This window comes from Cannabis sativa, chromosome 4 (assembly GCF_029168945.1).
Source record: "Cannabis sativa cultivar Pink pepper isolate KNU-18-1 chromosome 4, ASM2916894v1, whole genome shotgun sequence".
NCBI lineage: Eukaryota > Viridiplantae > Streptophyta > Magnoliopsida > Rosales > Cannabaceae > Cannabis > Cannabis sativa.
Genome location: NC_083604.1, coordinates 34,284,428 through 34,301,738, shown reverse-complemented (window position 1 = coordinate 34,301,738; position 17,311 = coordinate 34,284,428).

Genomic DNA, 17,311 nt, shown 5'->3' with positions numbered 1-17,311 from the left:
GTACTCTCAATCAGAAGAGGAGCATGAGCAACATCTCCGGATGGTTCTACAACGGCTTCGAGAACATAAGTTGTATGCTAAATTCCAGAAGTGCGAGTTTTGACTATCTCAGGTGTCCTTTCTTAGACTCATTGTTAGCAAATATGGGATCAAGGTGGATCCGGGGAAAATAGAATCTGTCAGGGATTGGCCGAGACCAAAAATAGTTACAGAAGTTATAAGTTTCTTGGGTCTGGCTGGTTATTATCATCAGTTCGTAGAAGGGTTCTCTAAAATTTCAACACCCTTAACCGAGCTCACCAAAAATAATTAGCGTTTTGTGTGGACGGATAAGTGTAAAACAAGCTTTCAGGAGCTAAAATAGAGGTTAATCACAGGTCTAGTGTTAGCCCTACCTTCTAATAAAGAAAAGTTTGTGGTTTATTGTGATGCATCCAGATAGGGTCTGGGGTGTGTACTGATGCAGATTGATCGGGTTATTGCCTATGCCTCTCGTTAGTTGAAAGAATATGAACAGTGGTACCCGACTCATGATCTAAAACTTGTCGCGGTAGTGTGTACTTTGAAGATCTGGCGGCATTATCTCTACGGAGAGAGATATGAAATTTATACTGACCATAAGAGCCTCAAATATTTCTTTACTCAAAAAGACTTGAATATGAGACAGAGGCATTGGTTAGAGTTGATTAAGGATTACGACTGTGAAATCCTTTACCATCTTGGGAAGGTCAATGTAGTGGCTGATGCCCTGAGCAGGAAGGGTCCCGGGCACGTAACTAGTATGATTCAGATTTCACCTCGGTTAGTAGAGGACATGGTCAGATCAAGCATCAAGTTTGTTGTAGGCCAACTTCATAAATTGACGCTGCAATCTGATCTGTTTGAACGAATTAAAGCTGCCCAGTTAACTGATCTAGAGTTAGTGAAGATCAGGGAAGAGGTTTCAGCTAGTCAAGTCAGAGATTTTACAGTGTTAGATGGTGGGATGTTGTTGTTTAAGACTAGGGTTTGTGTTCTAAGTAGTGCGAAACTTAGAAAGGAGATTCTTGAAGAGGCTCATACCACTCCATACTCCTTGCACCACCAAAATGTACCAAGATCTTAAACCCTACTTCTGATGGAGCGGGATGAAGAAGAATGTGGTAGAATTTGTATCTCGATGCTTAACCTGTCAACAGATCAAATTGAACATTAGAGGCCGACAGGTTTGTTGCAGCCTTTGACACTTCCTGAGTGAAAGTGGGAGGATATCACCATGGACTTTGTGGTTGGATTACCTAGAACCACGGGTTTATTTGATTCAATTTGGGTTGTGGCAGATCAATTCACGAAGTCTACAAATTTTCTACCAGTTAAAGCAACCTTTACAGTGGATTAGTATGGAGATTTGTACATCAAGGAGATAGTAAGATTTCATGGTGTACCAAAGTCTATAGTTTCAAATAGAGATCCGAAGTTTAATTTTGAATTCTAGCAGAGTTTACAGCGGGCTATGGGTACCAAACTGAAATTCAGTACAACTTTCCATCCTCAGACTGATGGACAGTCCGAGTGGATAATTCAGATACTAGAAGATATATTACAAGCCTGTGCTATGGATTTTGAAGGCTCCTGGAGTAAGTATCTACCACTAATAGAGTTCTCATACAATAACAGTTATCAAAGTACAATGGGGATGGCTCCCTATGAATTGTTATATGGCAAAAAGTGTAGATCTCCTGTTCACTGGGATGAAACAGGGGAGAAGAAGTATCTGGGTCTGGAATCAGTGCAATAGACTAATGAAGCAATAGAGAAAATTAAAGCCACAATACTTGCCTCTCAAAGTAGGAAAAAGAGTTATGTAGATCCGAAATGTAAAAATGTGGAGTTTCAAGTAGGAGATCATGTGTTTCTACGGGTGTCTCCAATGAAGGGGATCAAGAGTTTCAAGAAAAGAGGCAAATTATGCACTAGATTTATAGGACCTTTCGAGATTCTTGAGAAGGTTGGACAAGTGGCATATTGTTTAGCTTTACCTCCATCTCTTTCAGCAATTCACAACGTATTCCATGTTTCCATGTTACGAAAGTACATTTCAGTCCCTACTCATGTGCTGAGTTATGAAAATCTTGGACTGCAACCAGACTTGTCATATGAAGAACAACCAGTTCAGATCCTAGACAGAAAGGATAAGGTCCTTTGGAACAACACCATAGCTTTGGTCAAGGTACTCTGGAGAAACAACAAGGTGGAGGAAGCCACCTGGGAGTTAAAATCCGACATGAGGGCTGAATATCCAGAGTTGTTCAGGTTAGATTTCGGGAATAAAACCATTTTAAGGGGGAATAATTGTAAAGACCGCTTAACCTTAATTTGGAAATTAGCTGATAATTAGGGTTTATTTATGAAATTTGCATGTTAGTTATGAGTTTTCATTTTACAAAGATTTATTTGAATTCAAAATGCATTTTATATGTCATTTATGGAATTACATATTTTTGCATGTTTTGTGCCCAGCAACGTCGGAACGTGGTGTTTGGCCATTAGAATCACATCTTAGTATTTTTATTATACCGGGGCAATATAGACATTGGGAATGTCAAAAATAGTCAAGATTTTAGAATTGACTAAAATAATCCTAAGTGATTTTTGGACTTTTTGGCTTGGAGGAGGGCAAATTGGTCATTTTGCCTAAATAACTTTTTGTCCTTTAGCGACTTTAATTGAGATTTAATTCTGATTAATAAACTAATTTTAATATATAAAACTATGTTTTATTTCACCATTTTATTAAAAATTTCAAATTTTGAAGAAAAAGGAAATTCTCTCTCTCTCTCTCTCTCTCTCTCTCTCTCTCTCTCTCTCTCTCTCTCTCTCTCTCTCTCTCTCTCTCTCTCTCTCTCTCTCTCTCTCTCTCTCGAACCCCTAGAACCAGCTAGGGTTTGATTGTTTTTGCTGCTCAACTTAGGAATTTCAGCAAGGTTTTTGTGATCTCAACTCAAGGTAAGGCTCCTAGGCACTTCTCTTTTTGGTTTCTTGAGTTTTAAGTTAAAGATTTTTGCATGAGTTGGGTTTTTGAGTTCTGTGGTTACTGTTGTTGTTAGTGTATGTTTTTTGAGATTGAATTATGATTAGATATGTTGGCTGAAATACTGATCGATGTTGTCACATCAATATGGCTAGAGTATGACTGGCATATTGAGTATAGGATGACATTATGATCGATAGTCTTGCCGTTTGAACGTTCTAGAATCAGTACCGTGTGGGACACAGGGTTATGATTAGGTGTATGGGCGCCTGATTATAACCCGGGATATTGTTATGTTTTGTGTTATGCTTTTCTTACTGAGTCTGTTGACTCACAGTTGCTATTTCCATGTGTAGGTAAGGGCAAGGCTAAGGCTGAGCAGCCGTGAGAGCAAGCAGATGAAGATTGTACATGTTAGGGCGGTTAGGCCTGGAGCGTATGATCTTTGAGACATCAGGGTTTTGTTGTATAGTCGTTAGGCGATAGACTTTTGTTTATATATAGTTAAACTTTTATAAATGTTTGGTAAATGGGATCCCAGAATTTTAAATGTATGTTACTTTATCTTTTTAATTACATAATCAAAATTTTAATTAATCACGATTTTTGATAACCTTGTTGATTAGCAACAAGCTGCACAACAAGTTAAAAATCACGCTAACATGCCTAAACATCGACGGACCGCAGGCAAATCTTCCTGATCTCGACTCCTAAGCTTACTCCAAGCTTCTTCTAAATCCTAAGTCTGCACTTGTCCCTCTACCTCCGTAGAACCACCCTCTTGGTGACGATCTCTCCCGCCCACTCTTGGACTTGATCAAAGAACCTGTGCCACTGTCGCTATTTAGAACAACCCAAGGAGTAGTGCCTCCGCACTAGAATACTTCCCCCAACATGAACTCCTTCGAGTCCATCACAATGTCCCTCCAGTCAACCAAGTACCCCTTGCAACACTGACCTGAAGCTAACACATCCTCTAATAATAGCTCACCCGCCAATTGTCCAATGCATACACTTCAACTGAATTCGAATCCCTCTAGAAGCTTCACACGCCAACTCCATGGCGCACCATCCTCCCAATGGCAATTAAGCAAGACACTCCTAATGTAGGATAAAGTTTATGTGTCCCACCTGGACGAGGCTCGCAAGCCAACTGCACCCAATGCAACACCAAGTGCACTGTTGCACAAAATCTCTTCGCGAAGTTCTTAACATTGGCCCTCCGGCCCTACCGCACACCCACGGCTTCATGCAAAAAGCTCTCTGACCCACTACATACTTGCTCCTCTGAGCTTCTCTAACGCGGCAAATGATAAATAATCACCGAAAACCATGAATTTTCCCTCTGGCTCCTGCTTGTGTCGGCTCTCAAAACTATGTCACAAGTCTATCTCCCAATATCAACCCTGCATCCTCTGACGACTCGCTAACTTTTGACAAACTTGATAACACAAAGTCTTACTCTTAAGACTTGAAGTCATCCCAATGCGCTATCTCCCATCGGCATGTGCTCTTTGAACCATTCGGCTTACAGTGTCCCATACAACACTAGTGTTCCCATAAACACAAAAATGCCCATACATGCCGCAAACTAGCTCAGTCTTGATCTCAGCCTACACCCCTGCATATTGTCTATCTGTAGCTTGTAGCAATCATGCAAGTCTTCACACTGAACAACCAATATGTTGTAGTGTTTCCCTCTGGATTCACACACCAAAAGTGAACAAGTACCCTGATTCTTCAAACACATGAATTAGTGGGCTCCCCCACTTCAACTTGGGAAAAACTTCTCTCTTAAAGGAATACCCCTCAAGATATAGCTCGCAAGCTACCCGCATACGGTTCCTCCGTTCCAAATGTTACTTTGATGAAGATGTTGAACTAATGCCTCGGTCATTCACACTCTTCGCCCCTCGACATTTCTATGTTGCCTTAGTACCTTAGTTCTGCTGACTTTCACCTTAGGCCAACATTGCCATGGTGTTATCTTAGTACCTGAGTCGTAGACTTTCACCCTAGATAATCGGCACTGCCTGTGTCCCGAGTCTTCTTGACTTTACATCCTAAACAACAATCAATCTCTAGCTATGATACCCATTTCGATGCTTGTAATGAATAACTAGTCTATTGAGTGAACCGTGAAGGTCTCTCCCCCACTTTATTTGTTGGTGTCCTCGACAACATGTCCACATGCGAATGCCTGACTACCCAACTCTTCATGCACACCATGCCATCTAAAAGTGCATCCCGCAGGATGTGACTCTTGAGTCAACTATCTCATATAGCAACCTTGTCGATTTCCATATGCATGCAATGTCTGCTCAACCATCCAATTGATTCACACTTGCATCACGCTCTACCAGTTCCCATGATGTACTAATTTCCAATGATGCAGCCCTCTAGCCTTCATGCAAACTCTAGCACCCTTCTTGACCTTCACAGGCTCACATGACTACTAATCTCACTGGCACGACCCTCTGGCCTCCACACAAACTCTAGTGCCATCTTAACACTTGCGCTCGGTCTTCTTAGCCCTGCTGGCTTCTTCGATGCATTCATTCCACAACTCTACATCTCCATTGATGTCTTTGTGTTACTTACGCCCACGGGCACTTTTACAAGCCAACACATCCCACTCAACTGCCTCGGTGCTTCCATATGGATCAAATAAAAGTCACATGCAAACACCTCACAGTACAATCATCCTCTGACGATTGTGGCATCTACCCCCCTTGGTCTCCATGTGTGCCCCTCTTGACACACCCATGTAGCTACTGAAGCATTCCATGTCTATCCCACTTTAAACCATCTTGGTCATCAACTCTTGACCACTATCGTGACTAACAAGAATTTGACGGCCCCTGCACTACTTCCACACCCCTGCCAACAAGCTTCTTTTTCAACAAAAGCGCCTCCTGCGGCCTACGATGTCACTCTGGCAAACATTGTTGGGTTTTGTGCCCTAAATAAAACCCATTCTAATCTGATTAGTTATCAATTTAGAATTTTGAAGTGATTTATGTTAACATGTATTTTTCATGTTTATGGTTTAATATACATATTTAACATATGCACAAAATCAGTTAAGTCCAGAACATATATTCATTCACAATTACAGTATTGTCAATACAGTGGAATGTAATTGTGATTATATGATTCAAAAGACTAAGTCCCTGTTCATCAGTGTTTTGGATTTACACTGAGGTGATAATCAACGATGAAGTATACTTACACTTGGAGTAAGTGTTATGTCTTTCTAGGACATTGGTAAAGTATACTAGTTTCGAATGTATGGAGTATACATTGGACTGGACCGATATTGAACTTGGTCAAAGATATTATAAACTTACCGTTGTATCTTTCCAAGTCAATATCAGTAGTTGATCTTAGATTAAAAGAATCTAAATCCTGATATGCTTAGGCTCAATCTCAGGAGTGCTATTCATGTTCTTTGATTTATTAGTTAAGCCTACTTTTGGATCATGATGATACGTATATTTTGGGAACATGATAGCAGATTGAGTGGGAGCGCTGAACATAAATATGGAATCTATAGCTTCTACTGGTGTATAGAAGTCAAGTGATGATTCCCTTCGAGCTTAGTTAAATAGAAGTAAATGGATGAGCTCTTGTTTCAATGACTATATATTAGATCACTAAAACATCATTTACAGGTAACTAAGTGTTTTAAGGGGCCAAATACATTGAGGTGTGGAAACGGTAAATTTATCCCATCTCGATGTAAATCATCTATATATAGGATCTTTAATCACATTAAGATTATAACAATGGTTAAATGAGATAGCATATCTATATCGTGGAACATATAATATGCTCTATATAAGTCTGAGAGTGCAATTCCAAGTTCTAAGAGTGGATTCAACAAGGAATTAATAAGTTAGGGATTTACTTGGTAAATTCGGTTCAACTTATTGGAAGCTTAGCAATATAGATCCCTGGTCCCGATTCTAGTTGAGACCATACTGTTTGTAAGACTCTATAATTGATTTATGATTAATCAATTATAATTCTAAAAGTTAGACTTTGTCTAATTTGAGAATTCTCACTAAGTAAGGATGAAATCGTAAATAAAAGGATTTCTAGGTTTATTTATTAATTAAGAGACTTTTTATGTCTCATTAATACGTATATTAAATGACAATATTATTTAATAATTTATTTTAGTTATTAAATAATTAATTTTGGCATTAAAATGGTTAGAATTAGAAAAATGGCATTTTGGAGAAATAGAAATAAAATTGTGGAAACTGCAAAACCCAAGTGAGGCCCAAGTCACACCATGGCCGACCACTATTGTGTGTTTCCCAATTATTATTTTCAATTTTTAATTGCCAAGTAATTGCTAACCTAAACCTAGCAGTAATAGGAAAGTGGTGGATTATACCAAATAAGGCAGTTAATCAATTACTCAGTAAAAGAGGAAACTATTTATTTTGTAAAAGTTGAGCTTCCCTTTTCCCTATATATAGCAGCCCTCCTCTCTTCCCTTTGCATGCATGATTCACACACGAAGTCAAGAGAGAAAAGAGAGAGAGATTTCGAAATCCTTGTGAGAGAGAAGTGCCCACACACAGCAAACAGTACCTCAATCATAGATTGAAAGACTGCGAAGGATCACATCCATCTGAAGGACATTTGGGCTCAGATCTTGATTATACTCTGCGACAGACAGGAATCAATGATTAGAGATCTGAGTGGAAGGAGACACATTATTCCGCTGCCATCACTGTAAGGTTTCTTAACCTTTTATGTGTTTTGTTTATCGTTTTAGAAGTTCCTATTTAGGTTGTTAAATCAACATACTTGTGAGTAGATCTAAGATCTTGGTAAAATTAATTCCAACAACTGGCACCAGAGCCATGGTAATTGATTTGCCTGCAAGAAATTTGGACTTAAAACGATTTGTTTGTGATTTGGATGGTATCATGGTGTGTCATATTGATGTTTGATTGATGTTTGTGAATTATGAGAAAAATAATTGATTATCTGTTTCTAAAATTATTTTTAATGGATAGTTTGGAAAATTCTAAGCAATTTACCTTTTTATAGAACTCGATTTTGATTTTATTTGAATTAGTTACGAATTTTTGAAAATCAGAAAAAATTAGGGTGGTGATCACCCCTCCCACGCGCGCGGAAATCCTGCCCAGGGGTGCTTGCGCCGAGTTTTATCGGTTGTTTCCCTTCATTACGCGCGCGGACAGTATGCTTTGCATACTGTCTGTACCACCTGCCATTTTTTTTTTCATTTTTTCTTCGATTTTTCATGCTATTTCATGGAATTAACTTTCGATTTTTTGTGTAGTTTTGTATTTTGATTTTATTTTTCATATTTCAAATCTAATTATCAGTAATAAATTAAATTGATTTTTCAAAATTAATTTAGATATTAGTGTAATTTGAATTTGAAAATAGGTTAAAATCAAGTTTTGCTTACCTCTTTTCTTATTTTCTTTAAAATTTGATTATTTTATCGTATTTTTAAATTTAAGGTCAGAAATTAATTTTTTTTTAAATATTCCTTTTTTAGTAATTTGACCTTATTTAGAATAAGATTACTATAATCATGGTATTTTAAAAAGGGAAATAAGATATTTTTGTTAACTTTTAAATTTTGTTATTTTTACTTAAATTAAATTGTAAAATCAGAAAAGGGTATGTATTTATCATTTTCTATTTTATTGAACATTTAATTTATTAAATAACATGAAGTTTAAAAGGTAAGTTAGCAATTTTTTTTTTGAAATGATATTTAGGTTACTTGAAACCTAATTTTTCAAAAATTGTAGGTTTAATTTTAAATATTATTATATTTCATTTTTTTTAAAACCGAAAATATTTTATTATTCTCGAAATATATTTAATATTTTAAAATTAAATAAATCCTACATCCAACTATCCAAATCTAACTTGTTGCAGGAGTATGTGTTTTAGATTGTTTGTAAGTTTTTTTCTAAAACCTATTATTGCTTGATCTAAATTGCCATGGTTAACTTGTTGACAGATCCAATGATCTGATTTTAACCCATGGTTCAATTGTCAATAGATCAAGTAAATAATTTGTAACAGGTAATTTTTACATTCTTCTTTCATCTGTGTATGACCTAGTAACATGATAGGGTCCATCCAAATCTGTGTGTCTGTGTGAGCCTATATGTTTATTTTATTATAGATGCATATAGGTTGTTGCTAAATAAAATGTCATACCCTGATAGATTTTATTTAGGTCCATTTAGTTTTTGAACCTATTCAATTAATAACAGTTATTCATTTTAAGGTTAAATTCTTCTCTTTTGGGCCTTGTGTGAGAGATGGGGGCCAATAAAAGTGGGTACGACATACTGAACCCAGCTCCCCCTCACATGAACTACCCCAATTGTGAATGCCCATTTGCCTGATTTGAATATTTGTACTAGGTTAATTAAATTAGTTTAACCTAATAAAATTGATTAGCAACGTAATTAACTTTTAAAATATATGATATTTATTTTCATTTTAATATTTTAAAATTAATTTTAAGAAAAACACTCTTAGTTTAAGATATTGTTTCTAGATAAACTATTTGTATTTTTCTTGTATTTAATTAAATGAAGAATTTTACTAACTAGATTCTTTCTGAAACTTACTTTTATTATTTCATTAAATATTCCTATCTAAGTTATAAATTAGTTATTACTAATTTTCCTTATTAACTGAAATTTGAATATCTTTTGAATTTAATATTAAGTTGAGGAATTCTAGGAATTGGTTATTGAAGATTCTTAAAAGATATTTTTTAAGTTGATTTTAAACTTAAAATGGAATATCCTTAAATTAGGTAGTTACCACCTAATTTTGATATTTAATTAAATTTTATTTGGAAAATTTTAAGTTCCTTATTTTAGATTCTTTCTATAACAACTTAAATCAGATATTTTCCAAATTTTGAAAAGATACTTAGTTAATTTAAGATATTTTCTAGATAGTTATTTCTATACTAATTATTATTTCTAATAATAAAATAGGAAAATATCATTGATTGTGAAATTAATTGATTAATAATTAATTTTGGTATAATTCAAGTTAAGGATATTCTTCCTAGTATTAAACTAGAAATTAATAATTAAGTCTTCTCTATACTTAATTATTTAATACATTTAATTAAATTAAAAATTAAATATCTAAGTTGATTTTCATCATGATACTTAAATATTGTAATTTTCAAGACATTTAATTAAATAGAAAATTATTTTAAGTTGGTAATTTTCAACAACTTAAATTTGAATAATTTTCAAAATATATTTTATTTATTTTATTAATCATTTTTCGAAATTACATTTGATAATGCAAGATGATTTTGAATTTATCTTGAAAAATAGATTAAAGTTGTAAATTAATTATTTGAATTAATTTTGAATCAACTTAAATCAATAATTTTTCCATTTAATGATTAATTTAAAATAAAGGAACTAAAATATATTATTAGAAATTGAATTAATTAGTCAAGAAAATCTAGATAGATAGTATTCTTGCTTGAAGTATTTTTTCTAGTAAAGATTAATTTATTTTAATGTATTTAAAAAATTGTATAATTTTATACTTTAATTTTTCAAAATAAAATATATATATTTATAGAAAGTTTTAATTTGAGTTGTCAATTAATTTAACTTAATAAAACTTAAATTAAGTAATTTTCTTAATATTTATTGGAAAAATTAATACTAAGATGGAAATAATTCATTTTATTTTCTTAACCACCTAAGTTTAATTTTATAAATATTAAATTAAATTTTATTTAGAGTTTTATTCTAAATTTAAAATTTAATAAATATATATTTAAAATAAATAAATAATAGAAGAAAATATATTTTAAATAATGAGCTTTATTATTATTAAGATATTCGATCTTCATTGTTGGTTTTACATAGCTATTGTTTTAGTGAGTAATCCTCCCTAATTGAGGAACGTTCATTTAGCAAGTTAGCACCGTTTAATCTCGAAAGATAAGTATATTTGTAAGTTTTTTATATTAGTATTGATCACCCTAATGGTGACGACTGTATAAGACTTACAAACGTATGAAACAATGGTGGAAGCTCAGGAAATACGAATGACCTTGACTCTCGCCTAAACGGGACAACGTCGGATTCTATTTTCGATCAAATAAAAGGTTTCTAGAATATTTAATATTTTAGATGAGCTAACAACTCTATTCAATGGATGATAGCTTTGACTCTCGCCTAAACGTGACACTGATATCAGTTTGTTGAAAACCTAGGAAATTATTTAGGATTTTTTTTAGTATTTTCTCTAGTCATTCCCACTTGCTATGTGCTAATAATTTCTAAATAAGATTTTGTGTTAAACCATAATTGATTTCTATTAATTATTTTGTAGTATCCTGAATTGCAATGTCGAATCCCATGTTGTCACTGTTAACTGAAAATAAGCTAAATGGATCTAACTTCCCAAAATGGAGAGAGAACATTAACATTGCTCTCATAGGTGAAAGTGCCCTGTTTGTGTTGACTGAGCCGTCTCCTGAACAGCCATCTGACAATGCAACCAAAGCTGTTAAAGAGAAGTTCGAGCGTTGGCAGAATGCTAACAACAAAGCTCGATACTTCATGCTTTCCAGCATGGTTGACACCTTGAAAACAAGGTTTGCTAATGCTGTCACGGCTGCAGAAATCATGACACAGTTAATTGAGCTATATGGTATGGCATCTATCCAGTCTCGCTTTGACGCGACTAAGAAATTCATCAACTCACGGATGGAACCCCATCAAAATGTTCGTGATCACCTTCTCCAAATGGCAGGTTATTTCCAGGAAGCCCAAAATCATGGTGCTGAAATGGATCAGACTACTCAAGTGAGTCTCATCTTGAATAGTCTGACTCCAGATTTTCTGCCCTATACATCAAATTATGTCATGAATAAGAAGGAACAAGACTTTCACACGTTAGTCAATGACCTTTAGACATATGAAAATTTGATTGGAGGTCGCATGAACAGAGGGAGTAAACCTCAGAATTCTGGAAATGGTAATAGGATGAATAATCCTGAGGCACACGTTGCCTCTACTTCCAAATCCAAGAATAAGAAGAAGTGGAAAATGCCAAGAAGCGAGCTCAAGCTGCTTTCGCAGCTAAGAACAAAAGGGCAGCAGCTTCTGGTGATACACCAAAAGGAGAATGTTTCTACTGCAATGAGAAAGGCCATTGGAAACGCCAATGTCCTAAGCTTCTTGCAAAGAAACAAGGTATTTCTTTATATAAACTGATGTGTTTTAGTGAATTATTATCCATTTGGATTATTAATTCTGGACTACTAACCTTGTTTATTTTTCTTCTTATAGCTCAAGCTTCTTAAACTCAGATGTTGTCTTAGCGAGTTGGATCTGAAAGCTGAATAATGGGATGGAGTTCGTCAAGATAAAGAAGAAGCTCATTTATTTACTTTTGAATTAATTGTTTCATTTTTAAAACAATTTGGATTTCAAGTTTGGGATTTTATTCCCTGCTCTCATAATATTGCAAACAATTTTTTTTGGTTTATAATAAAGTTTTTTTTTTTACATATAAATTTCAATCTATGAGTTGAGCTTCATAACTTTATCTTATAAATCAATGACCAATTATTATATTTATTATGTTTGTATGTGTATGTGTTTTTATTATTCATACAAATTCTATAGTTATTTAAACTCCTTACAGAGTTATTACTACATAAACACTAGAAATTATTTCTATGTTTATGAATAATTGTTAATTCTAAAACAATTATTAAGAATTTGTTTAATTAAAATATCTTTTGATCTAATAGGGGTGGAGAAAAAGTTAAGAATAATATGCAGTTCAACAATCTTTTATATCTAATGAACTCTGGATTATATTCAACTCCACATAATCTCTATCACACTTAGAGAATCATGATCTCTACAACCTTTAGGGGTGGACTTTATTCCACAGTACTCTTTGTGACACATAATTTTAAACATGGAAATGATATAATATATTAGCTATTATCAGAATAAATTCTTGATCTTGATTATATGTTCCAGTTTAGATTTACTGTTGTAATAAATAATGATACAAATAAAGTTCTTTGATAATGTATCACACTACCTTAATTGAGTGAGAGAATATTAAAATTCTTTACCCATCTTCATATGGTTGACACTTGTGATAGGAACTTAAGAACACCACTGATAAAACAAATCTAACCATTCACATGGATAGAAATAACTTATCAGAATTATGAGAATAAGATAAAGAATTCTTGCATAGTTTATTCAAATTACTTGAGTCAAGATTTCTAATCCTCATAAAATTTTATGGTATCTTGATTTGATTGCTTAATCTCTAGAAAGTATTTTACACTTCAAATACTAGACTGCTATGTTGATGACATAGTCTTAAAGAAACTTACAATTTCAGACTAAGACAATAAGTCATAACGAGATATCCCTCAAAACAATAATAAGAGGTTAAAAGTTTTTAACTAGACATCTGCTATTGAGTGGGAGCCATCTGAGATGTAATCAAATAAGGAACATTAGGGGACAATCAAGAAAGATTTATGAAAGTGACCTATATGTTAGATATTAAGGAACTATACATTAGTAATCCTAATATCTGTTGGAATTTATTTTACCAGGATCTTAGATCTACTCACAAGTATGTTATTTAACACCCTAAATATGAACTTTCTAAAACGATAATTAAACACATATAAAGTTAAGAAAACCTTACATTGGTTGCAGCGGAATAATGTCTCCTTCCACTTAGATCTCTAACCCTTGTATCCTTTCTGTCGCAGAGTATTATCAAGATCTAAGCCCGAATGTCCTTCTCTTTGTGTGTGATCCTTCACAGTCTTCCAATCTATGATTGAGGTACAACTTGCTGTGTGTGGGCACTACTCTATCACTAAGGTTTCGAAATTGAGAAGAGGAAAATAGAGAGGTATAGGGTCGGGTATAGAGAGAGAAGTGGAAGGCTCAGTTTTTCTGAAAAGGCAATCTTTGATTTTCTGAGAAAAAGGTTATTTTGAACTGAGCCATCACTTTCTATTTATAGGCAACTACTAGGTTTAGGTTACTAATTATTTGGCATTAAAATAATGAAAATATTAATTGAAAAAACTATCCCAAGTGGCCGGCCATAGGTGTTAATGGGCCTTACTTGGATTTTGCAATTTTCACAATTTTTATTTCTATTTTCACAAAAACGCCAATTTTCCAATTCTAACCATTTAAATGCCAAAACTAATTATTTAATAACTAAAATAGATTATTTAATAATATTTTCATTTAATTTGATTACTAATTAGACATATAGAGTCTCTTAATTAATAAATAAACCTAGAATCTCTTTTCTTTACAATTTCACCCCTGCTTAGTGAAAATTCACAAATTAGACATAGTCTAACTTTAGAATTATAATTGATTAATCACAAATCAATTATTGAGTCTTACAAGCAATATAGTCTCAACTAGAATGGGGACCATGGATCTATATGCTGAGCTTCCAATAAGTGAACTGAATTTATTAAGTAAATCCCTACTTATTAATTCCTCGTTGAATCCACTCTTAGAACTTAGAATTGCACTCTCAGACTTATATAGAGCATATTATATGTTCCACGATATAGATATGCTATCTCATTTAACCATTGTTATAATCTTATTGTGATCAAAGATCCTCTATATAGATGATTTACATCGAGATGGGATAATTTTACCATTTTCTCCCCTCAACGTATTTTGCCCCTTAGAACACTTAGCTACTTGTAAATGATTTTTAGTGATCTAAGAATTAGTCACTAAACAAGAGCTCATCCATTTACTTCTATTTAGCTAAGCTCGAAAGGAATCATCACTTGACTTCTATACACTAGTAGAAGCTATAGATTCCATATTTATGTTCAACATTCCCACTCAATCATACTATCATGTTCCCAAAATATACGTATCACCCTTACCCAAAAGTAGGCTTAACTAATAAATCAAAGAACATGAATAACACTCCTGAGTTGAGCCTAAGCATATTAGGATTTAGATTCTTTTAATCTTAAGATCAACTACTGATAATGACTTGGAAAGATACAACGGTAAGTTTATAATATCTTAACTAAGTTCCATATCGGTCCAGTCCAATGTATACTCCATACATTCGAAACTAGTATACTTTACCAATGTCCTGGAAAGAACATAACACTTACTCCAAGTGTAAGTACACATCATCGCCGATTATCACATCAGTGTAAATCCAAAACACTGATGAAATAGGGACTTAGTCTTTTGATTCATATAATCACAATCACATTCCACTGTGTTGACAATACTGTAATTGTGAATAAATATATGATATGGACTTAACAGATTTTGTGTATAAATATAATAAACATATTAAACCATAAGCATGTAAAATTCATGTAAACATAAATCACTTCAAATTTCTTATATTGATAACTAATCAGATTGTAAAGGGTTTTATTTAGGGCACAAAACCCAACAAACTCCCACTTGCACTAACATAAAACAAACTGTGCAAATTAATCAATCTGTTATCTTGATCTTCAGATCAAGTGTAGTATATTTGAATCCACCCAAACTTCTGGAAACTAGTTCATAAAAATAATATGAAACATCCTTTACTATATGCATTACTCAACAAGGGATACTCAAAATCCTTACTGTTTAAAGTACATCTGAATGAACAGAAGACGTATCTCTCGTATTTTAAAATATGGAATTGAGATAACACAGCGTAGATTTTTCTTCAGTAAAATAACTTTCTAGTAATTTCGAATTTACAAAGTTATAAATCTTCTTTGGTAGAGCTTGAATTATTATAGAATAACTCCTCCACCCCCAGAGTAACCACCATCTCAAAATCTTGAATGAGTTGGGGTAGACACAAGGATAATTGATATACAGTTCCTTAATATCTAACATATAGATCACTTTCATAAATCTTTCTTGAATATCTTCTAACGTTCCTTATTTGATTACATCTCAGATAGCTCCCACTCAATAGCAGATGTCTGGTTAAATAAAACTTTTAACCTCTTATTATTTGGAGAGTTATCTAGTTGTGACTTATTGTATTAGTCTGAAACTATGAGTTTCTATTAAGACTAAATCATCAACATAGCAGACTAGTATTTGAAGTGAAAAATACTTGCCAGAGATTAAGTAATCAAAATTAAGATACCATAAAATGTTATGAGGATTAAGAAATCTTGGCTCAAGTCATTCGAATAGACTGAACTAGAATTCTTTTATCTTATTCTCATAATTCTGATAAGTTATATGTATCCACATGAATGGTTAGATTTTCTTTTCAGTAGTGTTCTTAAGTTTTTATCACAAGTGTCAACCTAATGAAGATGGGTAAAGAATTTTAAAATTCTCCCACTCAATTAAGGTAGTGTGATACATTATCAAAGAACTTTTATAGGTATCATTATTTACTACAACAGTAAAACTAAATTGGAACATACAATCAAGATTAAGGATTTATACTGATAATAGCTAATTCGTTATATTACTTCCATGTTTAAAGAAAATATGTGTTACATAGGGTATTGTGGATAAATTCCACCCCTAAGTATATAGAGATTATGATCCACCCCTAAAGGTTATAAAGATCATGATTCTCTAAGTGTTATAGAGATTATGTGGAGTTGAATACAATCCAGAGTTCATTAGATATAAAAGTTCGTTGAATTGCATAGTTTTCTTAACTTTTCTCCACCCCTTCAGATCAAAAGATCCTTTTATTAAACAAATTCTCAATAATTGTATTAGAATTAACAATTATTAATAAACATAGAAATAATTTCTAGTGTTTATTTAATATAACTCTATGAAGAGTTGTAAATATTATAGAATTTGTATCAATAATAAAAACACTTACATATACAAACATATAAATATAATGTGGTAATTGTGGTTTAAGATAAAGTAAATGAAGCTCAATCTCATAAATTGCAATTTACTTTTAATAGAAAATAAAATATTATTAATAATAAAAAAAATATATTGCAACATTATGAGAAAAAACAGGGATAAAAATCCCAACGTAAGATTCGAAATCCAAATTATTTTTAAACTAAAACAATTAATTCAAAAATAATTAAATGAGCTTCATCTTCATCTTGGACGACCTTCACCCATTTGTCAAGCTTTCCGATCCAACTCACTAAGATAGTACTGAGTTCAAGTAGCTTGGCCAATAATAAGAAGAATCAAATAAACAAAGTTAGTCCAGAATCAAAAATCCAATTGGATA